This window comes from Chlorocebus sabaeus, chromosome 18, assembly GCF_047675955.1.
Source record: "Chlorocebus sabaeus isolate Y175 chromosome 18, mChlSab1.0.hap1, whole genome shotgun sequence".
Lineage (NCBI taxonomy): Eukaryota > Metazoa > Chordata > Mammalia > Primates > Cercopithecidae > Chlorocebus > Chlorocebus sabaeus.
In genome coordinates, this window is record NC_132921.1 from 37,378,371 (window position 1) to 37,406,217 (window position 27,847).

The following is a 27,847-nucleotide window of genomic DNA, read 5'->3' on the forward strand; positions in this document are numbered from 1 at the left end:
TGGGTCTAATGTGCAGCCAGGGAGTGAACCACTGCCCCTGGAGGAGCAAGCAGGTATAACTGTAGGTACAGATAATGTTCAACCAACCTTATCAACCCATATTATATTCTGCTCAATGAGAAAATGTTTCTGTTGTTTCAGACATCAGTTGTCTCTGATTTTTGGTGACTCTTCAAGTAATGGATCAGACTGCCATTGTCTTGGCAGGCTGGGGAGTCTGGTAGATATGAGTGATCTTGGCTGGTATAGTAAAAAAATATGGACCCAGAGAAGAAAACGTAAGGTGTGGGCCCCATTGAGTGGAGCAGTGGAAAGGCCATCTTAAGACTTCTGTGTAACACTCAGCAAGGAGTCAGGAGCTACAGATTAGGACCATTACTGTAAAGACATTGTCTGATTTCTTAGAATTTTATAATGATCACATGTTTATTTTTAATACTCCCTTCTGTAGCCTCAAAGCATCTACCAGTAAATCCTTGAAACTGAAAAAATCCGGCCGGCTCATTGTCAGGAGAGGAGAACTGGAGGGCTTTGTGGCATAGCATCTTGGAGGGAAGAACCCCCAGGCAGAGCCTGGATGTGGACAGCTTTCCAGAGAAAAGAGCAGGCTGCCAGGAAGAAAGCCAGCTGGGAGCAACAGTCCCTCATGGCTCCATTGTGTTTAAAAGTACAACTAACCCAATACTCAGCACAAAGAATTTATTAAATAAATGTTTGTCAAATTGACATGTGTCCTGTCCTGGCCTCCATTATTTATGGACTGTGTGTCCTTGAGTGTGTTATTTATTCATCTACAGCACTGGCTTCCTCCTCCTTAAAGGGGAGTTAATCAGTCTTCAGGAAGTGCCCCAAAGGCACAGGAGAATCAACTAATAAACTCTGACGAGTCTAGAGTTAGAGCCTAAAGTGACACACCTTTGATGACATGTCATTTCTCCAAAGTCTCAAGTTTTACCTTAACAACTCATATACAATGTTCTTTCACCCATTCATCATAATTTTACTGAGTGCCTACTACATGCATGGCACTACTCTAAGCACTTAGGACTCAACACAGAGCAACAATATAAAAGACCCTAGTTTTATGTTGTTCTATTCTAGTGGAGAGAGACACAATAAATTTCATGATTTATCTGTATTTGTTGAAAGTAGAAACAAGGAAACATTATTTGCAACTTCTAATTTCTAAACACTCTCCTTGTCTCATTTCACAATCTTGGTACCAAATGATACTCCAGGAGGAGGTGCATGGTCCTGGTGCCTGGCCTGCTGCCATGTATTAACAAAGGCATGTGGTCCCGGATGGGAGGACAGAGGATAAGGGGTTTGTTAGGATCAAGTAAAAGGACAGAAGTTATATTGCTTGATCAACATCCTATGTAAATTGTAAGGGATGGCTACAGTTTTTAGGAATTTTATAATTCCAAGTGACTAATGTACCATATGCCAGAATGCAGTGGACTTCAGTGCCTCAGCTATGCTTTCTCTAAAGTGCTCTTATTCTCTTCTCACTCTCAGATTCTGGTATTTGGGTACATATAGGCATGTATGGATTTAGAGGAGGGTGCTTTAAGATCTACCATCTGGGCTAAATGCCAGCCATATAATCCAAGAGGAGTTTCATTTCAAGGTGAGATAGGTGAGTATGTAGGGAGTCTGGAGGCTGGGTCTTAAAGAACATATCAGATGTCATAGAATTTTGGAGCCAAAGGGTAGCCCAGGGTGGTTAAGTGACAGGTTTAAAGTCACATGGAAAATTAGGGATGGAGCTAAGATGAGGATAGAGGGCTATGTTCTTTCATCCTTCTTTGCTGTTAAGAGATGCTGACCACATACTAGTCCACATCACTCTGTCTCCAGCTGGTGCCCCTCAATGGCACACACTTGCTCTAGGATGAAAGACACTTTTTCCTGCATATCTGGAACCATTTGATATAGTTCCAATTTTTTCTTCAGTTTTGATGACTCTATAATTTAGCACAGAAAACAATGTTGAGAGTCAAGGAATTTTGCAGTTTTAAAGGCCATTGCAGGGCTTTTAGTCAAACTCTCTTGATTAAGAGTAAAGAGGGGTAGGCTGCAAACTGAAGCCTGGAGAAAGAATGTGACTAGCCTAAGGTCACACAGCTGGTTAGTTGATGGCTGGAAAGGGGCCCGAAGACTCCTGGCTTCCTTCCCAGGGCTGTGTCTCCCACTGTCATTTGGAGTGGTTATCTGTGTGGACTCACACTCTTGGTAGACAGATTATTTAAAGAGCCAGATAACTTTGCCATAATGATATGAGCATTTGGTAGTAAATCAGGTCCATTGTCACTACAGCTTACCTAATTACCCACATGTAGTCAGCTAGGGTGAACTTGCTCCTTGAAATCCTTATTTCATAGAATATTGATTTCCCAGATATATTGTTGTGAGATGGCTAATGTTGGCCAGGGATGAGATATGAAGTCTGAATTAAATACACCTTGAGTTGCTTTTTATGGCATTGGATCTCTAAATCTTGAATTTTATTTTGTAAGGAGGAAGCTCATAGTAGATTCTAAGGCAGTAAGAAAGTGTAGCACTGGTATATTAATGAATTATTTAGAGTAGAGTAAAGGGGTTAGTTCAAGGTTAAGAGATGAGTTTTATTTCAAATAGGGAGATAGTTGAGAGCATTCATAGGCTATTGGTAAGAAACCAGTAGAGAGAAAGAACTGGGTTTAGACAGGAGGAGGGCAACAGATTTTTTCAGACTGAAGGTAAGGATGGGTGAAGATAGAAATAAATAGAAGATTGAAGCTATGTGTTGAGAAGCAGTTGGGATAAGGACAGCGGGGCATGAGGGGAGCAGTTGAAGGCCCACGCCCTCCTAACTAGTGAAATGTTAGAAGTGTAAGTTAGGCTAGAATCAGTACCTAATGTTTAGGGAGAAATGGGAGAGGAAGGCACTTCCTCCTACTTCCATCAATATAATTTAAATCCTACTCAGTCTCCTGGAAATGCTCCCAGTCCATACCAGCTTACAACAAATTCCTCTTACTGCATCCAGAATTTACCATCAATTCCATAGTGTCCAAAACATACCTATCCACAGCCTTGTATTACTCTTGTTTTATTCCAGATTGATATGCCACACATTTCTGTATCAGTCAGGATAGGTTAGGTTGTACTGCAGTAACGACCCCTCAAGTCTCTGTGGATTGAGACAACCAAGGGTTAGCTCTTGCTCATACTATAATACATGAGTGGGTGCTGACCTCTACTCAGTATTGTCATTCAGGGACTTGGGCTGACAAAGGGCAGCTAGGTGACAAGCGAGCTCCCTTCTTGAATGTTGCTGGTACCTCATGCCAAGGATAAAAGAATACTTTCTGAAGTCTTGCCTCAGCAATTAATTCTGTGGCTCAGAAGAGACATGACATTTTTGCTCACAACTCATTCTTCAGAACCATGCTTATGGCTCTGCCCATCATAATGAGGAGGAAGTACAGTCTTACCATGTGCCTCACATGGGGAGGGATCATAATATATTTAGCCAGCAGTAATCCTCCAGCTAGACAGCACGTTCCCTGAAGGCAAGGAGAGAGCAGCCCTCTGCTTCTCTGGTGGAGATGCTATATGGGGCAGCCATGGCTCCAATCACAAGGTAGGGACACACTGGCTGTGCCCATAGAGCTCATCACTTAGCCTGGTCCTGTAGGCCATAGGCCATGAAGCTCATTAGGCAGGTGAGGTGAGGCAGGGGTGAGGCACAAGCCTGCTGGGGATGGCAGTTGGAGTGAAGGATCCCTTAGGAAGACACAGAAGGGAGGCTGCTCATGATGACTGGGACCTTGATGCTGCCATTTTGAGGGGTCTGGTGCCCCCACCACCTCTCAGGATTAGGAGCTGGGCACTTTCATGAATGTTTGAATGAAGGGATCAGGACAGCTGATCACCCATGTTGGTCTGATTGCAGTGAACCGAGTATAAGAGCACTGGAAAGACCTGCCCGGGTCAAGCCTGTGTCACCTCCCCTGACCCAGGAACTGAAGAACAGGTTGTAAGGGATGTGGCTGCCCTTCTGTACATCTTCACTATCTTCTCCTGAAAGATCCTGGGGTGGGTCTGTTATTCATGAATCACTTGCACTTTCCCTGTTAAAAAGGTGTTAACATCGTTTTATAGGCCCTCCTCTTGAAGTACTGACTATTTTGACTTTGAACCCAGTAACTGTCCAATGAAGTGATCAGGAAAGGTAGAGGCCAAGAGAGGTGGAAACTGAGAGAGGCAGGCAGGGGGCTTGCTTGAGGCAAGATGGCTAAAGACCAGGAGTTCTGCCTTCCTCACACTCCCTGGGGTGGTCACAGTCACCGGGCTAACTCCTGGACACAGGTTAGCTTTTTCAGAAACAGATTAAAATAGCCTCATGCTTCTGAATTTAAAGGGAACTCTGACTCCTTCCCAGTTTTTAAAATATGCTAGGTATTGAATAAAACAGAGAAGCTTCCCTTTGTTCAAGGCTAACAGCCAGAAATCAGCAGACAGATCTGGGCTGTCCAGCCAGCTTGCTCTCTATCAGTCGGGGTCCCTTTAAGATGCAAAACTTGGAGGTAGAGAGGTCAAACACAGGCCAGTGGAAGTTTCCACACTGTCTGGGCCAGCATCTCTGTCTATCTCGGCTTGGGAAGGGTGGACCCTTTTCCCACAAGGCTTGAGATTTATGACTTTAGTCTGGGATGGAGGGGGTGTGAGCCTTCCCTACAGGAGCAAGTGGGTCTCTTCAATTGTAAACAGTTACAAAGAAAATTCCAAACGGGTACCCCTCAATCTGTGTCAGGCTTGCTCCCTGGTCCTTTTTCTCCTTGTTAGTTACACACACACACACACACACACACACACACACACACACACACAATGTGCACATGTCCTCAGCTATAGAATGAGGCAGAGTGATGGTGGTTTGTGTCTATATGTCCTCAAATCCTCAACGCAAATAAATCACCAGATTCCCATTGACCACATAAGGCAAAAACTTTTAGTTGTTAGTTGAAAATATATTAAATACATACAAGCACACATGCACACCCCCATTCTGAAAGCTTCTCACCTTGCCTTCTAGCCCTCACCAGTACTCCTGATAAATCTGTCCTTCTGAGCAAAGCTGGAAGTATTCTCTGTTTGTACCGCCCTGCAGTTAACTGTTCGCGGAGATATCATCTTCCTGCCCCTGAGATTCTTCCTTTAATACACTGAAATATTGAGAGGCAAGAGTTGTTAAGTATTGAAGGTCCTTGTGGAGATTAAATGGGAGTCAGAGATTAGCAACTAGCTGGCTGAAACCTTAATTGTCAGTGGAGGGACAGTCACAAGGAAGGAATTCGGGCTGAGTTGGGAAGGCTGGAGTGAGCAGTGATGTGGCCACTGTGTGCGTGCGTGCGCGCGCATGCGCGCATGTACGTGCAACAGAGTGACAACGGGAGAGGCCTGCCATCGCTTTTTATTAAGAGAGTTTTTAAGTGGTCCTGTGTTTTAGGGAATCTGAATAAAGTTTGTGCTTATGGGAGAATTCTGCCTACTTTCTTCCATTGAAGGCAGTATATCCTAATGAGAACACAGGCTCCGAAATCAGACTATCTGAATCTAAATCCTGGCCCCGTGATTTCTAGCTGTGTAACTTGGGCAAACTCCTAAACTTCTTTAAGCCTCAGTTTCCTTGTCTATAAAATGCACATTATCAAAGCATTGACATTACAGAGTTGGGACTGCGGAACGCCTAGCCCAGGGAGGGAAATCTGCCTATTCCTTGATTTTCTATCTGAGTTGACATTTGGGTTATTCCACATTTTTATTTCCTTACCTCTAACAACTCATAAACCAACCAAAGTTTTTACTTCCACAACAGAAATGCTTTGTTTCCTTAAGGAGGCTGTGTACAAACTGCCCACTACTCTGCCACTGAAACAAAACACACATGTCCCCACCTGACACTCTAGTGCCTTGTGACTTTATCTGGGGACAGAGCTGGAGCCAAGGTGTCAGGGTAAAAGGGCAAGGCAACTTTCTTCTCTCCCGAGTCAGGGCTGCCTAGAATGATTTATTGGAGTGAAGTGACCCCTGAGGTGGAGGGAGGACAGCCATCACAGGATGGAACTGGCATTCCTTCCTGTGCCTAGAAGGGCACTTTGCCCGTGGAGAAGCGGGTCAGGGCGTGCTGATTCAGGCCTGGCTGTATGTGGGTAGAAACTGATGCATGTGGTGGGGAACATCCTGCACAAGCTGTCAGGAGGCCTGGGGATAGCTTGAGTTCTGCCACCGATCAGATGTGCCGTCTTGAGCAAGCTGCCTTGCTTTCCCGAGCCTCATTGTCCTCACGAGTCAGACTGATGTCCACCATGATGCCAGCCCATTTCTCCTACAGACTTCATGATAATCCCTTAATTCCCTCCCTACACATGCTCACACATGCACAAGTGCACACAACATATGCACATGCATGCTCACGTAGAAGCACATGCATGTGGCCAGGCACAGTGGCTCATGCCTGTAATCCCAGCACTTTGGGAGGCCAAGATGGGCGGATCACGAGGTCAGGAGATGGAGACCATCCTGGCTAACACGGTGAAACCCCATCTCTACTAAAAATACAAAATATTAGCCAGGTGTGGTGGCGGGCACCTGTAGTCCCAGCTACGCGGGAGGCAGAGTCAGGGTAATGGTGTGAACCCGGGAGGCAGAGCTTGTAGTGAGCCAAGATCGCATCACTGCACTCCAGCCTGGGTGACAGAGTGACACTGTCAAAAGAAAAAAAAAAAAGAAGCAGCAGCACATGCATGCACACTCACAGTACACCACAGGTGCAGGCGCTCATGTCCATAAACACAAACATGCACGAACTCACACAGATACACCCACGTGTGTTCTTCCACAGTCATCTGAATCATATCCAGTTCACGTTCTACCCCCTGACTTCCTGGGCCTTCCCATCCTACCCTCATCACTTGCTTGTCTCAACTTCAAAGCCTCCCCTACAAAGTCTCACTTTAGTTGCCTTGTCGTGTTTCAGTTGTTATACTTCTGTGCTGTCTTTGTCTCTTCAAATGCAGTTAATTCCCTGACAGCCTCAGGTTCAAAGATCTCTCCCTGAGAACTTCCATAGTGTGCACAAGTGAATTTCCTGTCTTGCTAATGATGCTTAAACTCCAGGGCCCTTCATTGGCACAATGCATGTACATGGTCACATGTTTTTATGTAGCTGGCAAACGTGAGATATTTCAACTATAATCTGTTAAAACCACTGTTTCTCCCTGGCATGTTTCCTCCTGGCACCCTTTCCTCATTTTGGGGGGCATTGGTGCTGCCACTTTGAAAACTACCTAAGGGACAGTTGAGTTGGAGCTGTGTTTGGTTTAGGTTCAGTGGGAGGCATTTGTGTAGTTTTAGCCACCTCTCTGTGTAACTCACTCATCAGTAGCTGTCACCATGTGGAAAAAGCTGCCAGGAACACTCCTGTTGCCCACTGTGCAGATCTCCTCTGTCTTGTGCCATGAAGGGGATGAAATTGTACAGAGACCTGCGTATTTGTGCCCTGCAGAACCCAGCACTGGAAGCATATACATGGTGAAAGAGAAACAAGTTTTTAAATGCCCAGAGCCAGAAGCTACTTGGTGGGAAATTCCTCCAATCATTAGGTATGTAAAATCACAAGAGCATTCTCATCACTGCCTCATTAAAATAAAAGTTCTCTCTTGTCAAGAATATACTCGATCATGCAAAGCAGTACAATTATGTATGTACCATTCATCTTGTTTCTTTTTTGATGGGAATTACTGACTTAGAATTTATCAGAATCCCCATGTTTAAATGTCTTGCTGATTTGACAGGAAATACTGACATTGATGGAGATAACATAAAAACTCATTATACACCACTACAATGAGGGCATCGATGACAATCTGGTTCGTAAGTTTCATAAATTCAAAGAGCATTTTAGATTTGTTGCTGTGAAAGAAAAGTTGAGATGCGCTGAAATCTCATAGCTCATATGTGAAAGATACTTGACAGAGGTTTTCCCAAAGTTGATAACAATCCTGAAAATTCACATGGCATTGCCAGTGACAAATTGTGAGGCTGAAAGAAACCTTTCCAAACCGTGAATAATAAAGTACAAAATGTGATCAACTTGTTAGAAGATAGACGGAATTATCTTTGTATTCCCTCTATAAAGTGATATTGAAAAATTATAGTCATTTAAAGAGATGATCAAAGAGTTTGCAGTTTGGTAAAAGATAGACGGAATTATCTTTGTATTCTCTCTATAAAAATGATATTGAAAACTTATAGTCATTTAAAGAGATGATCAAAGAGTTTGTAGCCAAAAAAAAATGTAGGAGGAAAAGTATTACGAATGTGTCAGACAGTTATTTTAGATTTTGTGGTGCCTGTAGAATTTGTCAGCTTTTTAAAATGTGTAATTTGTTGTGACTTCACTCTTTCTCAATAAAATTGCACTTTCGAATGTAATTTTGCATTTGGGATTTTGAATTCTTTTTCTTCAAGGGGGCCTTCTAAATTGTGAAAGCTTCTGCCTCCACAACCTTGGTCTGCCCTTACATTTCCCCCCAGTTCCTACGGAGAGCTCCCTGTCACAGCACTCTTTGACCTGTGGCTGCCAGCACAGACGTTGACCATGAGGGCGGGGTCTGGGGTGGCACTGACAAGGCACCCATCCTGAGCCAGTAGGGGATGCAGGTCTGGCTGACCTCACACATCTTTAGAGACCACCTGCCTCTCATTCTACAAGGGGCAAAACTTTTGTCACACTGACTCAGAGGGCCCAAACCTTCCCACCAACCATCTTGTCAGGGCCTGGCTGGGCCCTGCCAGCCCCCCTACATTTCCTTTTAATAAAATTTAATGTTTTCATTTTCAAAGACCTAGAAAATCCAAACACTTTTTAAAAGCCCCGAGGAACTATAAAAATTAATAGCACAGGGATAATTTCTTTTTCAGTGGCGACTCAATTAAACCTGCCAAAGTCAGACAGTGTGATTTAAATGCACCACTTGCAGAGGGAGCAGAGCAGAGCAGGCAAACATGGAATGAAACAATAATATTTACCAATTACCCTCTTGGTTGTTTCCCACCCGGCCCCTTCCCCCCAGGGAGAACTTTTTCCTTCCCTCCCTCCTCTCCGGGGGCCAGAGCTCAGCATCCCTAATTGTTTTCTCCTTGAATGGTCATATTGCCATCAACAAGTGACTGAACTTCTTCTCTGCTCGGAGTAATGGAAAAATACCACCCGGGCTGGCTGCCTGGGGCAACAAGCCACATGGACATCATCCTGAATGTGGGGCTAAGCTCAACTTTGAAAACAGAAGAATGGCTCCAAGTTCAATCCAGCCAGACACTCCAGCCAGACAAGACATCTCACATTCCATGCTTAGTCCTGCCCCAGGGCACTTGCTCCTGCTGTTCCCCTGCCAGGAATGCCCTCTTTCCTATTCATTGAACACTTACTACTGAGTGCCTAAAGCTTGTATTTTCTTCGAGGGCCTATCAAGATCAAATTCTTATAGGAAAGCTTTCCTGATAAGACCCATATCCATGTAGATGTCACCCTTACTTGGTCTACCTTCAACTCTTCTGTATCAGGTCAACTCACGTTATCTTTTAATTACTTTTAGACTGGGCACTGTCCTAGAGCTTTTAACACTTAGATTCACAACATACTTATCCGTTCTGCTAGACTGTAACCTCCTTAAAGGGAGGAACTCTTCTGAATGCATCTGTTAGAATGATTCAGTGTATTTAGTTTGGTGTTGTGCACCTGATGGAGGTGTACTAATTACATTTGCACTGGAACGGGGAGTCTCAATATTTTCTCTACAACAGGAGAGAGAACTGGGTGCCTCAGGAAATAGGCACAAGAATTTCAATGCAGCATTGTTTGCTTAGAAAAAAACATGCCTGAGCTAAACGTCCATCAATGGGGTGTGGATAAAGAAATTAGGGAATATGATGACTTGCCATAGAGCAGTTAAATAAAGAAAAATGGAGTCAAATCATCAATCTATATAGATCCCCAAATAGAAATGTTGGGTGAAAAAGTTGCAGAATAATGTTAAGATACAATTTATGTAAATTCAGTGCCATATCGACAAATACTATAGAGTGTTTTAAAGAATATATGAATATATCCATTTGAGAACACATGGATGAAAAAGAAATATATGCAATTCATAGTAGGGTTGTTGCTGGAGAGGGAAGGAAGGGAGTGGGAGTGGGACCTAAGGGTTTTTAATTTCTTCTGAATATTTTTCCTTTTTATTAAAAAATATGAAGCAAATAAGAGAAGGTTAACATTCACTGTTTCTGCTTGATGAGTACATAGGTGTTTGTGAAGTAGAGACAGGCATGATAGCCACCCAACAGGCTGCCCCTCCTGCTGGCACAAGGCTGGACATCTGCAGTGAGCTGCAGCCAGGCCAGGAATGTGGCCTCTGGAACACCTGGCCTGGGGTCCACAGCCCTAGCAGTTGGCAAACTGGTTGTTTTGCTGTCACTCCTTGCAGAGAGCTTCCAAAGATTAAGCGGGACCATAGGGAACAGGAAGAGGGAAGCGTGACCACTGAGCAAAGTCCCAAGGTCTTCTTCTGCCTACAGACTCACCCCCTGACGGGCACATTGCCTTTTCATTCACCCTCCTACCCAGAACATCTTCCTTACAGCTGTTATGGCACAAACTCAACCATAAGACTCTTCTGCCTGGTCCAGGCCACTGTGGCTGGTGACAGTGGCCTCCCATGGTCCATCCCTCACTCCTTACATCCTCCCTCCAGTCCTCAGAAATCTTATCTGTACTGCTTGTTTTGTCTTTCACCACACACTATCCTGTGCTGTTGCTTATATCTTGGTGACAGGGACAATGCCTTATCTTTGTATCTCTCTGTTAGGGAATGACCTAAGTTGACTTTTTCTATGTTAAGCAGAAGAGAAGAGAATAGCAGTGTTTAATTTGGTCTTCCTCTAGGAGCCCTGTGAGTTCGTAGCACATCAGCCTCTTCAGAGGCTAGAATTTCTAGAGCTGGGGTAAAAGGGACCCTTCCTGGAGAGAGGTGGGGATAAACAGGAATGCAACCCCAGGACATGAAAGAGGTGAGGGTATGGGGGCCCTGACAATGAGCTATTGGGGAAGGGGCTGAATTTTATTTTCATTTCAGAGAAGATCAAGGCTAACTCTAGCCAGGGTTTCTTGCATTGCTTTAAACTTTATGGCTTCTCCTGTTTCTTATTTTTGTTATCACTTTTCATTCCTCCATAGGGGCTTCATATAAGTTCCCTTAGAATGCAAGGGGATTGTTCATCTCAGAGGCAGCTGGGCAGGTGGGGGAGATATCTGGAATCAGCTTCCTATTCCTCAGCCTATCCTAGATGAGTAGAAGGCTCTGTTGAGAGGGTTGGAGACCATGGCTGAGAAGGAGGGCCAAAAAGGGGCTAAATCCCTGAGGTATGTGGATAAAAAGGAGGTGGCAGTGGGAAAGTCCAGGATGGAGAGGAGATCCTGGGGGCAGAGATGGGGTCTTCATCTGTGGTGGAGCAATGGTCAGTTACTGACCTTTTGGCCTTGGACAAAGCTATTTAGCCTCCCTAAGACTCAGGTTCCTTATTTTTAGAAAAGAGATGATACAACTTGGCTGGTCTGCTAAGGTTTTAATGAATAAAATAGGTACGAGTATTTAACAACCACTGGCTGCTATCCAAATATATGCTATTGCCCTCGCTAATGCAGTAGATGCCAGACAAATGCAGGCCAGCCAGAATGAATAGGCAGATGATGATGAAGCAATGAGCTCCCTGGGAGGGGGCATGTGTTCACAGGTGGGTCCAGAGGTCCAGGGCAACGTGTAGGCAGAGGCAGTATCCAGGAAAGGACATTTAATAGGGACTTGGGCCACATCCAGGAAGCCTCTGCTCCATGATCTTGATGTGGTGGTCCCTTATCACCTGAAGGCAAGGCAGCTTGGGTCAAACATTCTCTTCCTTAGGGAAGAGCCTTTGGGCCGAAATGTGGTACTTTCAGCTAATGGTGGATACTGCAGGTTCTAGCACTATAGCTGGAGGCCACAGTACAGTGCACCCCAAAGAGGACAGGGAAAACAAAGCAGTCTCTTGGATGTTAGTAATCTAGTCTCTACTGAGTTGAGCCAATGGCACCAGAGCACCATAACCAAATGTTTAGAAAATAAGGTGACAACAATGAAGGTGACTAGAGAAGCCTTTGGTACAAATCTAAGTTGGAGATAATTTGGAGGAGAGTGGGAGGACCATACGGATTTTATAACACAGGGCTTTGTCCACCTGAGACACCTAATTTCCCATTTTTCTGGGAGACAAAGTCTGAACATCCTATTTGGACACTAGACCCTCCCACAAAGTGGCCAGATGGCCTTTCTGGTGATTTCTCCTACTTCGGCTGTCTTGCGCAACCCTCCTTTCTGCTGAGTGGGCAGAAAACACTAACCCATTTTAATGTGCCATCTTGTTCCTTTCTTCCTAGCCAACTGTACCATCTCATCAGAGCCCAACTCAAATCTCACCTTCTTCCCACAGGATTAAGGGGTTCAACTTCAGTGACACCTCTTGGTCTTCACCACTCTTCCATTTCTAACCTCCCCAAATGCTCAGTGCCTCTTTCCTTCATTTGACTTTTTAGCATTCTCTGCCTAACATTGTGGCTGCTTACGTATCTCATCTTTTCTTTTATACTATGAGCCCCCTGAGAGAACTGATTGTGTTTAGCCTATAACCCCCTCTAATCCACCTAGCACAATGCTGGACACATAAGAAACTCAAAGGCACCAGGTGAGGTGGCTCACGCCTGTAATCCCAGCACTTTAGGAGGCCAAGGCAGGCAGACCATGAGGTCAGGAGATCGAGACCATCCTGGCCAACATGGTGAAACCCCATCTCTACTAAAATACAAAAAATTAGCCAGGCATGGTGGTGGGCACCCGAAGTTCCACCTACTCTGGAGGCTGAGGCAGGGGAATAGCTTGAATCCGGCAGGCAGAGATTGCAGTGAGCCGAGATTGCGTCACTGCACTCCAGCCTGGGCAACAGAGTGAGACTCCATCTCAGAAAAAAAAAAAAAAAAAAAAAAAAAGAGAGAAAGGAAAAAAAAGAGAAACTTGAAGGATTCTATCTCTATCTCTTGGAAAGGTAGAACCTTACTGACCAACTAATCCTTTGTCCCTTGGTACCTATGGTCAAACGGACACTTGTGGGGAATTTAAACTCATACTCTCCAAAGTGCAAGCACTAACAGGTGACCCACACCTGGCTTTGACTCTCACTTCCATAGTTTCCAGTTCACCCCAATGAGGCTAAAATTCATGATTATTTCCTACAGAAAACACAACACCTGTGGCGATGCTGCTTTTGTGGTTTCTTCTCTGCTCTACACTCAGTTTCTAACCATTTGCCTTCCACTCCTGGGACACAAACTCATAGCCCAGTGTGAGTTCCCATGTGGCCCTCCTTACCAGTGCCATTCCTCTCTCATTTCCGTATTCTCCATACAGTGTCTACTGCTCCAGTGCTTACTGTTTAGCTGGAGTGAGTGGGATGAGCCAGACTCACAGATTAATACTGCACAAGGCAGGGTTATGCTAGTGACATAAGTGATGCTTTCCAGAGAGACTGAGCTTGCTTCAAGTGGGTGTTTTCAGGGGTCTACAAAGGAGACAGCATTTGAACTGAGCCTTAGGGGACAGGTGGGATTTGGAAGGGCAAAGGATAGAGAAAGGTACCAAACCAAGAGCAAAGGGTGATAGGAGAAAGTGACTTGAGAGAGTGGCTGGAAAGGAGGGAATATAGGAGGTGGAGAAGGAAGGTAGATGAAGGGCAAGGAACGGGAATGACCTGAGAGGCTACCTGGCCAACAGCTTGGCAGGCCCTCAGCAATGCCAGGTATTTATACCTGAAGTGGTTTCTGAGTGTCTTTGAGTGACCAGCCTGGGTGTGTCACTTATGGAAATGCCCCAATCCTGAGGCATGGGGTGAATTCACCAGGAGTTAAAGGGAAGACACCCTCATGGGTCTATACTGATGCCAGTCTAGGAAGGGTCTCTCCTAAGTGCCTAATCTGCATTAGGGTGTGAATGGTCTCTAGGTAGGATTAATTAAATGGGTAAGACACTATGCCTAGGCTCCTTGCAAGGACAATGAAAAAGCACTTGCCAGGCAGAATAGGCAAAATAAGGGAGGAAGACCACACTAGGAGGGGATGCCTATCTCACAAACTCCAGGCCAATATGTGGGGCCTCTGACATTGTTTTAGGAAGGGAAAAACTTCTCATGGCCATCATCCAACTCCAGAGAAGCTGAGAATAGGGACCCTGAAAGAGGCAGCATTTGGGGACATTTTTGGGAGGTGAGAGGAGAATGTGAGTCAGACCCAGCTGCTCAAGGCTATTTCCAAACGCCTTTTCCTTGGGAAGTTCAAGAGTACATAGACACAGAACCTGAGCCTACAGTGTGACAGGATACCAGGAAAATAAATGCAACTTAGACACATTAATGGAGCCTGGCAGCCTGGCTTGAGCATGTTAGGCACTGCCTTCAAAGAGAGGCATTGGCGACAGGACATCCAGCCCAGCGTGGCAGGGACTAGAGGGAACCTATTGCAGAAACAGAGAAGGGGAAACAGGTAGCATGGCATGAGATGATGGGGTGAGAATGAGGCAGGTTATAAAACTGCAGTAGTCAAATGTCTATTAAACTGTCACTGGGCGAGGGTCAACACTGTGGGCAGTGCTTCCATGGCAGCAAAACTAAGAATGCAAAACTAAGGATATTGGCTTCCAAATATCTGAGAATTGTACAACAAGCAAAGGTGCTGGCTGCACTAGCATTGCCTACTCTTTCTTGAACACTTACCCTATGCAGGGACTGATTCTATATTTCACTGTAGCATAAACCTGGTTGGACTCAGGTTTGGAGATCTGTTACTTTGGGTTTATTTGGGACATGTGGGAATGCTTTCTTTTGGTGGGAATGTTAGTATTCTAAAGATTTCTTATATGCATAAAGTTTTTGGCAAATAACAGTGCAGGAGTGGTGTGTCTCAGGAGTGGGAAAGTCACAACCATGCACCCCTGTGGGTGCTCCATATTGGAATCGACTGCCTACATCATTTTTGGCAGGCACACTCAACGCATCCATGGATTTAGCTATGTACAGACTGCATACAATGTCATAGGTAGGTAAATAAAAATTGTATTGCATAAATATAAATACAGAATTTTAAGCAGCAGGGAAATCACAATATATATTGTCTCATTTAATCTTCACATGAATCCCATGATTTAACTACTATTATCTTCATTTTACAGAAAGGGAAGTCAAGACATAGAGAGAGATTAAATAAATTGCTCATGGTCAATTAGCTGGTAAGTGTCTGAAGTAGGACCAGAACCCAGATCTGCTTGGAGGCCTTAGTTTCTATGTGCTACTGGAGGTGTCTACACAAGACATAAAGGATAACTTGTCAGGGATGCTGATGAGAGAATTTTTGCCTTAGGGTTAGGGATTGATAAGGTTCCTTCCATGTCTTCAGATCTATGGTGTGGCCTCTGGGGTTTTCAGGAGGCTACACCATAGATCTGCAGGGGCAAACACTCAAACATATGATAAAGTGGCTGCTGTGATCATATGTTGAAATCCCAACTCTCAAGGTGATGGTACTAGGAGGTGATTCAGGAACGAAGGAAAGCACTCATCAATGCAATGACTGTCCTTATAAGAGGGACTTCAGAAGCATCTTTGCCCCTTTCACCACATGAGAATGTAACGAGGAAAAAATGGCAGTCTGCAACCCAGAAGAGGGCCCTCACTAGAAGCTGACCATGCTGGCACCCCGATTGTGGACTTCCAGCTTTCAGAACTGTGAGAAACAAATGTCTGTTGTTTATAAGCCATCCCGTCTATGGTAATTTGTTATAGCAGCCCAAATGAACTAAGACCATGAGCTGGACCCTGCATACTCCAATGCAATGCCAAGGATGCGGAATTGGGCAGGCAGTCTGGCACAAGGGCAAGGTGGGTGAAGTCTGTTTACACCCCCAGAATCCCTATTTTCTTTGTAATTTGTCCTTGCTGCTTCTTTAATGTAACCCAGCCCTTGGCGACCCAAGTAGCTGATCTGTCTCCATGAGGGAACATGAAGCAGCCAAATGGAGAAGACTCAAGCTGGAGGCCTCAAATCCATCCACTCAGAGATTCTAAGTCTTTTTTGACTCATAATAAAAAAAAATCCCCTTTTACCTTGGAGACCCAGAGATGCCCTGATTTCTGGTGGGATGGGAAGTGCTCATTTTGAATTCTAAGATCGGTTTATGTATGAATCCTCATCAGCTATGAAGAGTCTGTTGAGCTTTTTTTCTGTAGATTGTATTAAGGAAGTCACAGGTAGGCTCTTTGGTTTTCAAATACAGCTGCTCCCCAACTTACATTTTTGACTTTATGATATTTTCAATTTACCATTGGTTTGTCCAGATGTATCCCATCTTAAGTCAAAGATTGTACTGAGTGTGTATCACTTTTACACCATCAGAAAGTTGAAAAATCACAAGTCAAACCATTGTAAGTCAGGGACCATGTGTATAAAACTATATTATACCATTGAATGTTCTTATTAAAACCATGAATGCTCCCTTCTCCCCTCCCCCTAGAATTGTGATATACTCCTTATGAGGATATGCTACCTTGTGCTCTCTGCTCTCACTATTGAGAATCACTGGTCTCCTGGAACCCTTATAGCTGAGAAACCAGAGATAGGAATTAATTTGGTCACAGCCACAAAATAACTCATTCAATTTGGTTCTAGTCAACAAATATTTATTGAACAACTACTACATGCCTGGTATCCTAAAGGCAACAGGTACATTTCCATCTCAAGCGAAGGAACTCTCTGACCAAAGGACTGAAGGGTAGAATTTTGGTACTGATAGGGAATAGCCTTACTAAAATCCCACATTACAGACAAATGTCTGCACAACTAATATAAAAAGGACCAGCCCTGCATGGATGCCCAGGTTTGAAGATGGTAAGAAATGAGGGGGTTTAGAGATCTCTCCCTAAAGTAGCAGCATATCTGCTGCCCCTCTCTTGTCAACACCCTCTTCTCCTTGGAATTGGTCTTATACCCCGCCTGCTGTTTCCTTTGTTGTCTTTTTATCCCCACCATGTTGGGCAGAAGGGCACCCCTCCTCATTCTCCACCCCCCTTCTTCCCAGCACAAGGTTCCATTCTTTATTAATGCTGTTTTAAAGCCAGCACGGAGCTGTTTTCCAGATGTGGCCATGCGCAGACAGTAATTGTGCTCTGTGATCCCTTCCAGCTGCTCCTGTTGCTTGCCAACAAACTCCCTCCACCCCCACCTTGCAGCCCCAGGAGTCCATGTTTGGGGGCTGCAAATTAGGGCAAACGTTGTAAAATGATCATGTGCTACCCATGGCCTTCCCCACAAGAATTATGGACTTTATAACTGAGCTAATTGGCATTAGGTCTTGCCTGAAAGGTCAACAGAGTGGCAGAGAAACAGGATCTTTGTAAATTGATCGGTTGATTTCCCCCTTCTTCCCCCCAACTCCCTTTCCAGTTTTGAAATATGGCCTACCTGCCCCGTGGAATTGCTGACTCTTGTAAATTATGGCTTTGACTGTATGGGACTGTGACACATTGTCTCACATCACGTGGAAGCCAGTGGGGATGTTGAAGGGGTGCATAATTATACCCTGCAAATTCTTCCACCATACTGCAAGCTTCGGCCTTCATGCACCTCTGTGAAGTGGGGCATTGTAATGCTCTTGACCTTCAAATCAGGCATGATTTATCCAAGAGTAGCATACAGCCTTTGGCTTTTTTATTTATTTAGTTTTGCTCTGAATACATGAGTTCATTTGGAATGATCTTGCAGCACAACATACACCATTGCCTTTCTGTTGTTTCTCAGATGGGAACCCTTGTATGGCGTTTTTTCATTCCACAAATTCTAATTGAGCGTATTATAGGCAGGGTCCAAGACTGACTTTAGGAGGGAAAGAAAGCTGTCTTCTGGAGTCAGAAATGTTATGTTCTAGCTATAGATTGTGTGGGTCCCTTTCTGCTTAGGGCCACTTGAAGCCTTATGGTTTTGAAATGTCTGTCCTTCCCCAACTGTCACTCTCCATTTGGGGTTAAGCACTGAAGGTTCTTGCTAAAACATATTTAATATTTGGGAGGAGTAACTCATTAAACTTGTGGTTCTTGCCCCTCTCCCTTTTTTTCTTAGTAAGGGGCCCTTGAGAATCTAATGAAAGTTGACCTCGTACAGCACACCCTCACCCCACGCGTAGGCATTTTGTCTACAATTTCCGGCTGTTCTTGGCTCTTCAAATTTCAACTATGGATCAATGCTAAGTTAGGAATCCCTGCTCAGTTGTCATCCTCACCCATCAACACTATTGCCCACTTAAGCTGATTAAATCCCTTCTGGCAGAGAGGTTGGAGAAATCGGGGCTTAGGCTGGTCAAGGGAATGGGAAAAGTGAGGGAAGCAAAGTTTCAGTGGCCTACTTTGGGGCCACAATGACATAGGTGGCCTGAAAATCATCTATTTGTGCATACAATTCTTTGTCAAATGTATGGAGGCCCTGTTGGGCTATGATCATTGTGGATTTGTTTAAAAATGTGGACATCAAGTGTTTGCCCAATCCACAAATGCCAGAATGGTAACTGTTATTAGGCTGGAAAGTGTTTGTAAGGTTATTAAATGACAAACAGGGTTTTTTGAGCTGAGAGATTTGGGAGCCCCTGATCTACCCTGTCACCTGGGTAGATCTGATGGCCCAGGTCACCATCATCTCTCACCTCATTGCCACCTTAGCCTGAGCACATTCTCCTTTCTTCTATCCCTAGCCAACACTGCAGCCAGGATGATCCTTTTAAAATATTAGGTCCTCCTAAATTGAACCCTCCCATGGCTGCTATCTACCCTGAGCTAAAGCTAAACATTTGCCATGGCCTCATGCTCTGGGTTGATCTGCTGTTCTCCCCTTTGCTTGCTTTACCCCAGCTCTGCAGATCCCTGCTGTCCCTCAAACATGCTGGGCAAGTGCACATCTCACATCTTTTGCACTGGCTGCTGCCCTTTGCCCATCACACACTTGTCCTATGTCTTCAAATAGCTGGTGTCCTTACCCTTTCCAGGTCTCTGCTCCTCTTTTTCTAACCACTGCCTGCCATGGCACTCTTCCTCCCTCATCCACGTTTTGTTTTTCCACACACACCCAGCACCACATAACTTCATAGTTATTTGTTTTTGTTTGTATCTTCCCACCAGGACATCAGCTCCGTGAGAACAGGTACTTTGTCCAAGGTGTCTATGGCTGCATTGTAGTGTGGGCTATGTTGGTATTTGTGAAATGAATGAGTGTCTCAGCTTGAGGACATGGGGGTTGGGGGTGGGAGAGCAAGAAAGGAGAAGGGAAGCTCTCACAAAGAAAATGCAGGGAGTGGGGTAGAGAAGGAGCCTGGGGTTGGCAGGGCCGAGCTGCATTCCCCTTCTCTCTGCTGCTATGGGGGTCATGGGAGTCAGAGGACTGAGGCTCAGTCACTCAAACTCATGGCACCTCATCTATCAAATGGAGCATGTCCCTTATTGTCCTTTCTGGCCTAATGCAAGCTGCATGGAGAGTTTGCTTGGGCCCATTTCATTCTCCTGTGTCCCTTGTATCTTTCAATCCCAAGGAAGGGTGGGCTAATAAATAAGGACATATATGGACAAGAGCCCTGTATGGGTCACAGATCTGCTACTAACAAGTAACTACTTCACTTCTCTGGGTCTTATTTCTAAAGCTACAAAATAGAAGGGTTTGTTAGGAAAATCTCAAAATCTAAGTGATTCTATTATGAAAAGGGATGTGAGATGCAAATTAACTTTAAACTCTTAAGAATACCATGCAATAGTACTTATGGCAACATCAGCTGAGGATCAGTGTTTCAGAAGGTGGCATTCAGATGGACAAAGGGAGTTTCCACATAAGTCTCCCCTTCCAACTCTGGGATGTGGTATGGACGACAGTAAATGTGGATGAGACCAGCTTTCCACTGTGAAGCCAGTGTGGCAACATTCGTAGCCACTAGACACACAGAAGCGCTACCTTTCATAGTCACTGCCCTGCCCTCCTCTGGGCCAACATTCCCTCCCACAGCGTGCACTCACCACTCTTCCCTTCTGTAAATTTCCTGCTCCCCATGCCTTCATCTTACAGCCTCCCTACTTGATAGCCCTCATGTTGACATATCTCACTTCCCCTTTCTCCCAACATAGAGGAAGACATGCCAGAGAGCCTGGACTGACACCGAGGGCCAGCCCAGACAGAACCTGGTCAGAAGGGAGCCTCCCCAAATGGGCTGGGCTCTGTTGTCCCAACAGCGGTAACTGTTTTCTTATTGGTCAGCTCCAAGCCCTTGGCCCCCAGTCTGCTGCAGTTCTGCGCTTTGAGCATCACACTGCAGTTTTTCCTTAAAAGGTTTTCACAAGTTCAGAGCAGTCCTGGGTATTGGGGAGTTGGAATTATTTTTACCCATGTGCAGCTGAAATAGCCATCTGCCATCACACCGCCCAATTCCCCACTGTGTTTAAAATCCATCTGGAGTTCTTTTTTTTTTTTTTGTAATTCCCCATATTAAAAAAAAATAGTGTCTTGGTACAAAGGAAGGTATTTCTTTGTGTCTTTCCTGCCTGTAGCAGAACTTGTCCTAGAGTACAGAATGAACTTAGGGCTACTCGTTGCTTGTTCTAAGCCATATTGATTGATTATTGGTTCTAGGCCCATGTTTTTCCCTATTCTAGGGACATCTATCTTTCTGTATCTAAATGAAATTCACAGCCCAGCTCATATCACCTCCTCCATGAAGTCTTCCTGATTATTCCAACCCTCCCTTCTCTGAAGTCACCACAGCAGAAATGGGCGGTTCCATAGCTCTTACTCCTTAATTTTCTTCTATATGCCTCAACTGTGTTGGCGTTGTATCTCTCAGCTCTGTGACAACTGGGAATATGTTGATCTTGCAGTCATCACAGAACCCAGCCCAGAAGGAAGCTTTCTATAGTGTCCTGGAATGTTCTCTAATCCCTTATTTTCCTTCAAGGCTTCTCACATCCAGCCTTAAAAAGCTCAGATTTTCACCACACTTGGATTCTTATGATGTCAATGAAATTGCCAGAATTCAGTATAGTGCACACTCTCTGTCAAGAGCCATGAGGGGTTCAATAAATGAGTCTGATAAAAATAAGATGATAATGGTGATTGAGCCATTCATTTATCTGCTAGGATCCTAATAAGTGTCAGGCACACGGGCAGGTTCTGGGGTTCAGGGATGACTATGCCACACTCCCTACCTTCAGAGAGCTCAGAGTCTAGTGGAGGAGATAGACTGGGCAAAACATGAGCATTTCCAAGTGATTTCAGACGACGGAGCAATTGATTCAACATGGGATTTCCAAATTTTGGTATTTGATCTTGAGGGTTCAGGAACAGGACGCACAAGGGCATGGAAGTGGGAAGAACTGGAGGGTTCAGGGAGCAACCATTGTTCTGTGTGGCTAAGACAAAAAAGACATGGGAGATGCTGAGAAGTCAGCCTGCAAAGCAGGAGGGCGAGGAAGGGAGCCCCAACTTGTTTGGCAAGGGACTCCCACTCCAGGCTTCCTCAGTCATTGTTCAAATTGTAATGAGTACATTTATTAAAATTTTCTTTCGTAATGAGGTCTATGAGTTTTTCCTCTTCTACATGAAGAAGGACTTCCTTTGATTTATCTTATATTGTTCATTTCCATCTCTCTGTGCAGTTTGATGTAGTTGACACCTCTTAAGTTCCTCATTGCCTTTAGTCCAGTTATATGCTCTTTAAAAAAAAAACCCATAAGTCATGGAAAAACATTTGGAAACTAGGAATTGGGAGAGATACACATCTATTACCTTCATGACTTTGGATAATTTTTTAAACTACTTTAGGCCTCAGTCTTGTCACCTAAAAAATAGGAAAAATGACACCAGAGCCACCTACTGTACTGGATGGTTATGAGGCTCAAAGTATAATAATAGATGCAAGAAAACCTCAAAACACAAGAAACTCAGCACAAACACAAGGGCTTATTACTCTGATGGAAGGAGCCAGTCACTCCTTCCTCTTGCAGACTCTCTTGCCAGGCTGCAGAACTTCACTGAGTCCCTTGGTCTCCCATGGCAACTCGTGGCGTTAGCATCCCACTGGCATTTTTGCCTCCACATAAGGCGGCATTTGCTCATTAGGCATAACAAATTACCCGCGCTCCACTGGGGCAGAGATGGAAAGCTGCAAGGTAGAATGAATTTCTTCCCCCCTGTTTCCCTCCCTCTCCCTTTTCACGTTCACAAGTGTACTTGAACAAGCTGTCTCCTGTCTGGGGAAGGCAGAGCTGGGGCCACACTGAGGTGGGGCTCAGGATTTGAGAAGGCAGCTGCTACATCCTTCCTCCCAAATGCTTTCCACAGCTTGGCTGGCTCTGGCCCTGCCATGCTGGTAGCACATCTGAATATCAGTTGTTTGCATAAATTGTGAGCCCAGCACATCATAGCCCTTCTTTTGGGGCACCCAAGTTTATTGGTTCCAGGAATCCACTGAAGGCAGAGCATTGATGGACCAAAAGCCAAATTCCTACTTCATTAACTACTCCACTGTAGTGAATGGTGAAGCCCCTTATGGTCACATTTCCAGTCCTTCGTCCATTTTACTTCTATTTGAGCAGCACTGCACATCCAAATCCTGACTGTGAAGAAAGGGGAACTGGCAGCATAGGAAGGAGGATGGAGAAGGGACCAGCCTTTGGCAATATTGTGAGACTAATTGTAAATGCCACTCTTGGTCTACTCTCTGGGGCCCCTTTTGCCTTCATCTAGGTGCACAGGATCTTTACAATACCTGCTGCAGATCCTCCAACATGCCATCCAGTCCTGTCCCCACAGTCCTACACTTGGCTGCATCTAGATTACCATCAAGGGGTCAAAAGATCACCAAAGGCTGGAGACCTGCCTTCCAGCTACAGGTTAAGTGGCATCACTTGTGTAAACTTCAGCTTGTGTACAGCAAGGGCAGTGAGTTGGGGAGGGATGAACTCCAATCCCGGGGAGTTGCAAACTATGTGATTCTTATTTTTTGTTTTCAGGATCTCATTCTATTGCCCAGGCTGGAGTGCAGTGGCACGATGATAGATCACGGCAGCCTCAAACACTTGGGCTCAAGCAATCGTCCCACGTCAGCCTCCTGAGTAGCTGGGACCACAGGTGCATGTCACCCACGCATGGCTAATTTTTTGATTTCTTGTAGAGACAGGGTCTTACTTTGTTGCCCAGCCTGGTCTCAAACTCCTGCACTCAAGTGATCCACCTGCTTCAGCCTCCCAAGGTGTTGGGATTATAGGTGTGAAGCACCATGCCCTGCCAAATTTGTGATTATTTAACCAAGTTCCTCTACTACTCTTTTCTCCGAATCAAAAATCATATTTTCTTGTGGTCCATCCTCTCAGGGTCTTCTTCCTCACAAGTCTTCTTCCTGTGCTAATGGAAAAGCTGATGCCACAAAGGGTCTTTCTGGTAGCCTCAGGGCCCTCACTCCAAATTCCATTCTTAGCCTAAGCCCAGGATGACATCACAGGGCAGTCCTGCTTTCCTGTTTCCTTTTGAAGAACTTCCACTGGGTGACAGTCCCTTCATTCACTGCTATCATGGGTCATTCTCTTGTTTGGACTCTTGCCTCCCACAAACAGATGATCCTGCCTCCCCTAAACAGATTCCTGAGTTTCCGAAATCAGAAATCAAGCTGGCACCAGGCTGGGCCCTTGGAATGTTTTGAGTAATTGATTTCTTGGAAAAGACTCCAAGTCCTGGGCTGCAAAGTCCTATCTGAACCCGTTCTCCTAGCCTACTCTGTCCACCTTTCAGTCTTACCCTCCTCTGAGCCCCAGGCCAACCCTTTTGCTCTTTGGGCCCTTATACACTTTCTCATTATCTGTCTGCTGTGCAGCCCTTCTGTTCCCTAAAGTCTCTTTCTATAAAAAAGTCTTCCTGGACCAGATCAATACACTGGGCTTCAACTTCATTTCTTAACTATAATTCCTCACAGTTATGTAAGTATTTTGCCAGCCACTTTCCTGAAGATCATCTCATTTTATCATCTCCTAGACGTTATCATCTCCATTTTAAAGGTGAGCAGACCAAGGGTTAAGGAGACTAAATGAGCCCAAGATCACAAGGCGGTCATCAGAGGGCCCACAAAGGCTGGGCCGGAACTCAGATACTGTTCTCAGGTCCTAAGCTAAGAGTTCTGTCAGTTGCAACATAGGCAGTGAAGCTCATGCATCGGTGGGGCTGTGGGCACTCCTATGCTCTGGCTTAGTTTATTCCAGAGTGGCCTGCTCCCTGTTCTATGGCTCTCTTGGCTGAAGATTTCTAAGAGTCAGAGGAGGAACTGCTGCAGGGTGGGACAGACTGGAAGGGCATTGGAGGGAAAAGTCCTGGACACAGGGCATTTCATGGGCACAAAGTCAGGCTTTAAATGTCCCTGAAAAATTTTCCCTGAGAGGACTCGTTAAAGGTAGGAATGAGGTTCTCTGGTGTTCAAAGTAATGGGTTTCTAAACATCATGATGCCTGTTAAGCCAAGATCAATAACAGTTTTTATTTTTATTTTTTCCTTTTGCTTAGCTCAGATAGCAAAATTCTTGGTTTCATAACTAAAAGAACTGGTTGGTCTGGTAGCTACTGCTACCCAGGACATGAAGGAGCTCTGGACCCATGCCCTAATCAGAAAGGAGTTTAGAAAGTGCTCTCTGCTCAGGTTGGCTCAAGAGGGTCCAGGGACTATAGATTAGTCCCTGGGTTGAGAAGGCTGGGCATGGTTTGATTATGTGTTTCCTATGCCTTCAAACAGCAGCAAGAGTAGCCAGCCCATAGGAAGGAATGAAAATCAAGGTGGACCTTGCTTTAGGGACATCTAAAAGCATCCAAGAGAACAAATAAAATGAATAGCTCCCATTGAGAACTTAGTATTTGCCTAGCAATGTGCAATGTGTGTATATAATTCTTTTTCTGCGTTACAACCTCATGAGGTAGGTCCTATTTTTATACCCATTTTACAGATAAGGAAATTGAGGCACTGAAGTAAAATGCCCAAGGTTAACAACTAGTGAGTGGTAGATTTGAAATCAATCTGGCTTCAAAACTAATCCTTTGACTATTAAGCTCTTTGACCCTGAAAAGGGCTCAGATACACTTTTTGTGAAAGAATTGCCCACAGGCTTCCTTTCCGTAGCTAGGGCTCTCCTGCTCCAGTAATGCTGACCACTAAGTGTAGAGTCTGTGTTAGACACAGAGGCAGCTTCAGACAAAGAGAGGTAAAAGCATAGCTCAGTGTCTTTAGAGATTCAATTTCATTTGCTTCGATTCGATTAAATTCAACTCAGTTCCACACTGAATTCAGCATCACTGTGTGTCAGGCAGATTGCTCTGTCTTTAGGATTCTCAAATGAAGCTGAATCAATTCAGAAATAATTTCTGAAAGCCTTAAATGTTTGAATAACTTCTCTTAGCAATTATTCTAGGAGTCTATTCTAAGGATATAAAATCTTGAATGTAGGGAATATTAGCTCTGAAGATGCTCCTCTTTGTTTATTAAATAGCAAAAGTAATAGGTATGTTGCTGGGATAGGGACAGACTGGTTATAATACATGTATCTAACACAGGTGTCATAAGCTGCAATGACACAGTGGCCATGTGGGCTGAGACTAGTGAGGCAGGAATGAGGACAGTCAGCAGTGTCTTTAGTTCCACTGGCAATATACAAAATGTTCCCAAACTCTCTCAGTAATAGTTTTACAGCATTTCTAGGAAAAAATAGATGCTTCATAGTTAGGTTTATTAAGTATATGAGTGCAAATAAACCAGGAAGTACTTATGTCCTAACAACTTAATAGCTGTTTAAAAATATTACACATAATTTGAAAGAAAAATATAAAAATTTCATTCTTAAATATATTTTCTAATGGGATGTGTACCTATTGAGCATTGTACAATTAAACTAGAGTCAGATTGGACACCTCTACCTTTGTTTCCTGTTTGATGATTTTCTCATGGTACTTGCTTTTTAACATAATGACCAGTGAAAACCCAGCTTTCCAAAGATGTGATGATACCAAGCGTAGCATGATCTATTGTTAAAATGCTGAACTCACTCAAGCTGCTAGTTTGCATGGTGTCTGACAACACTGAATATTACGGCATGTTTCTCGATAATTATACAAATCCTAAACTGTCCTTGTGGTTTTCCTGTGGGAGCCTGGGGTTCCTTTGTGCACAGTTTGGGGGCTGCAGAAATATGTTCTCTTCTATTTTGATAGACATATGAGGACAAGAACTATTTCACTTCCATCTTGACTGTAGCAAAAGAAAATCAGCCCAAGAGCATGACAAATAGCAACTGACCCTCAGCCTGAGTTTTATGGAGACCACAGGGAATGGGAGGGACTACAGCAAACAGAGAACACCTCCACCCTGCAGCTTCCACCTAGCTCCACCTATGTGGCCCAATAGGGATGTTCTGTTACCATCTTTAAAATAAAAGCTTAAAATATTGACTTTAATTCCAAAATATTATGTATAACCATTGGGCTAATGCTATGCTACACAAATAGAGCATGTCTGCAGATGATGTTTAGCTTGAAAGTTTGGGATATGTAATATAACAAATTTTCATGTAACCATTAAAATGACATTATTGGCCAGGCATGGTGGCTCATGCTTATAATCCCAGCACTTTGGGAAGCCAAGGCGGGTGGATCACCTGAGGTCGGGAGTTTGAGACCAGCCTGACCAACATGGAAAAACACCATCTATACTAAAAACACAAAATTAGCCTGGCATGGTGGCACAAGCCTGTAATCACAGTTACTTGGGAGCCTGAGGCAGGAGAATCACTGGAACCCAGGGGACGGAGGTTGCAGTGAGCCGAGATCGTGTCATTGCACTTCAGCCCAGGCAACAAGAGTGAAACTCCATCTCAAAAAAAAAAAAAAAAAAAAAAAAAAAGACATTATTGATATATAATCACAGGAATACATATATATACTATGTTAAATTTAAAAAGGCAACTAGTAAATATCATAATATCATTTTTATAAAAGCTCTTTATGGATATCAAGATGACTAAAAGGATATATAACCAAAGGCAATGAAGATGGTTATTCCTGGGTAAGGCATCTTGGGTGATTTTAATTGTTTTTTTCGTTGGCTTCTTTGTATTTTCTAAATTTTTAAAATAACCACATATTGCATCCAAAAATTTTGATGTTTTTGTGTTGTTTTTTAATAAAGAAACTTAGAATGATTACTATGAACCAGGAGCAAACACAAATGCAATTGAAAGTTGTATAAGAAAAAGTCCCTGGTTTTATAGACACTTAATGAGTGGGAGAGAGATACTGTATATTACTAGTACTGTATATACACTAATTGACAAAACAGGAGAGTTTAATGAAGTTGCTGAAGGGATTCAGGATAGGAAGAAAATTGGAGGCTGGGATGATCACAGAAGAAGGCTGTGTGTGGGGTACCCAAGACCATCTTAAGTTCAGTGATTTACTAAAGAACTTACAGGACTCAGTATACTGTCATACTCATTGCTAAGATTTATTACAGCTAAAGGATATGAAGTAAAATTAGCTAAGGGGATGGTGCATTGGGTGAATTTCAGAGGAAAGCAGGCACAAGTTTCCAGAATCCTCTCCCAGGGAAGTCACATAAGAT

The 27,847-nt window shown here is 44.2% G+C and overlaps 1 protein-coding gene and 1 long non-coding RNA gene across 2 annotated transcripts in view; one reads left to right on the forward strand and one right to left on the reverse strand.

The window, feature by feature from the left end:
- LOC140708991 (uncharacterized) overlaps nucleotides 1-684 on the forward strand; it is a 167,989-nt gene extending 167,305 nt beyond the window's left edge. Inside the window, exon 3 of the long non-coding RNA XR_012089302.1 lies at nucleotides 452-684. This is a non-coding gene — a long non-coding RNA (uncharacterized lncRNA). The remainder of the gene's footprint in view (nucleotides 1-451) is intronic.
- The window catches only part of SLC14A2 (solute carrier family 14 member 2), a 204,956-nt gene that overhangs the window by 116,930 nt on the left and 60,179 nt on the right, over nucleotides 1-27,847 (reverse strand). The window lies entirely within an intron of this gene.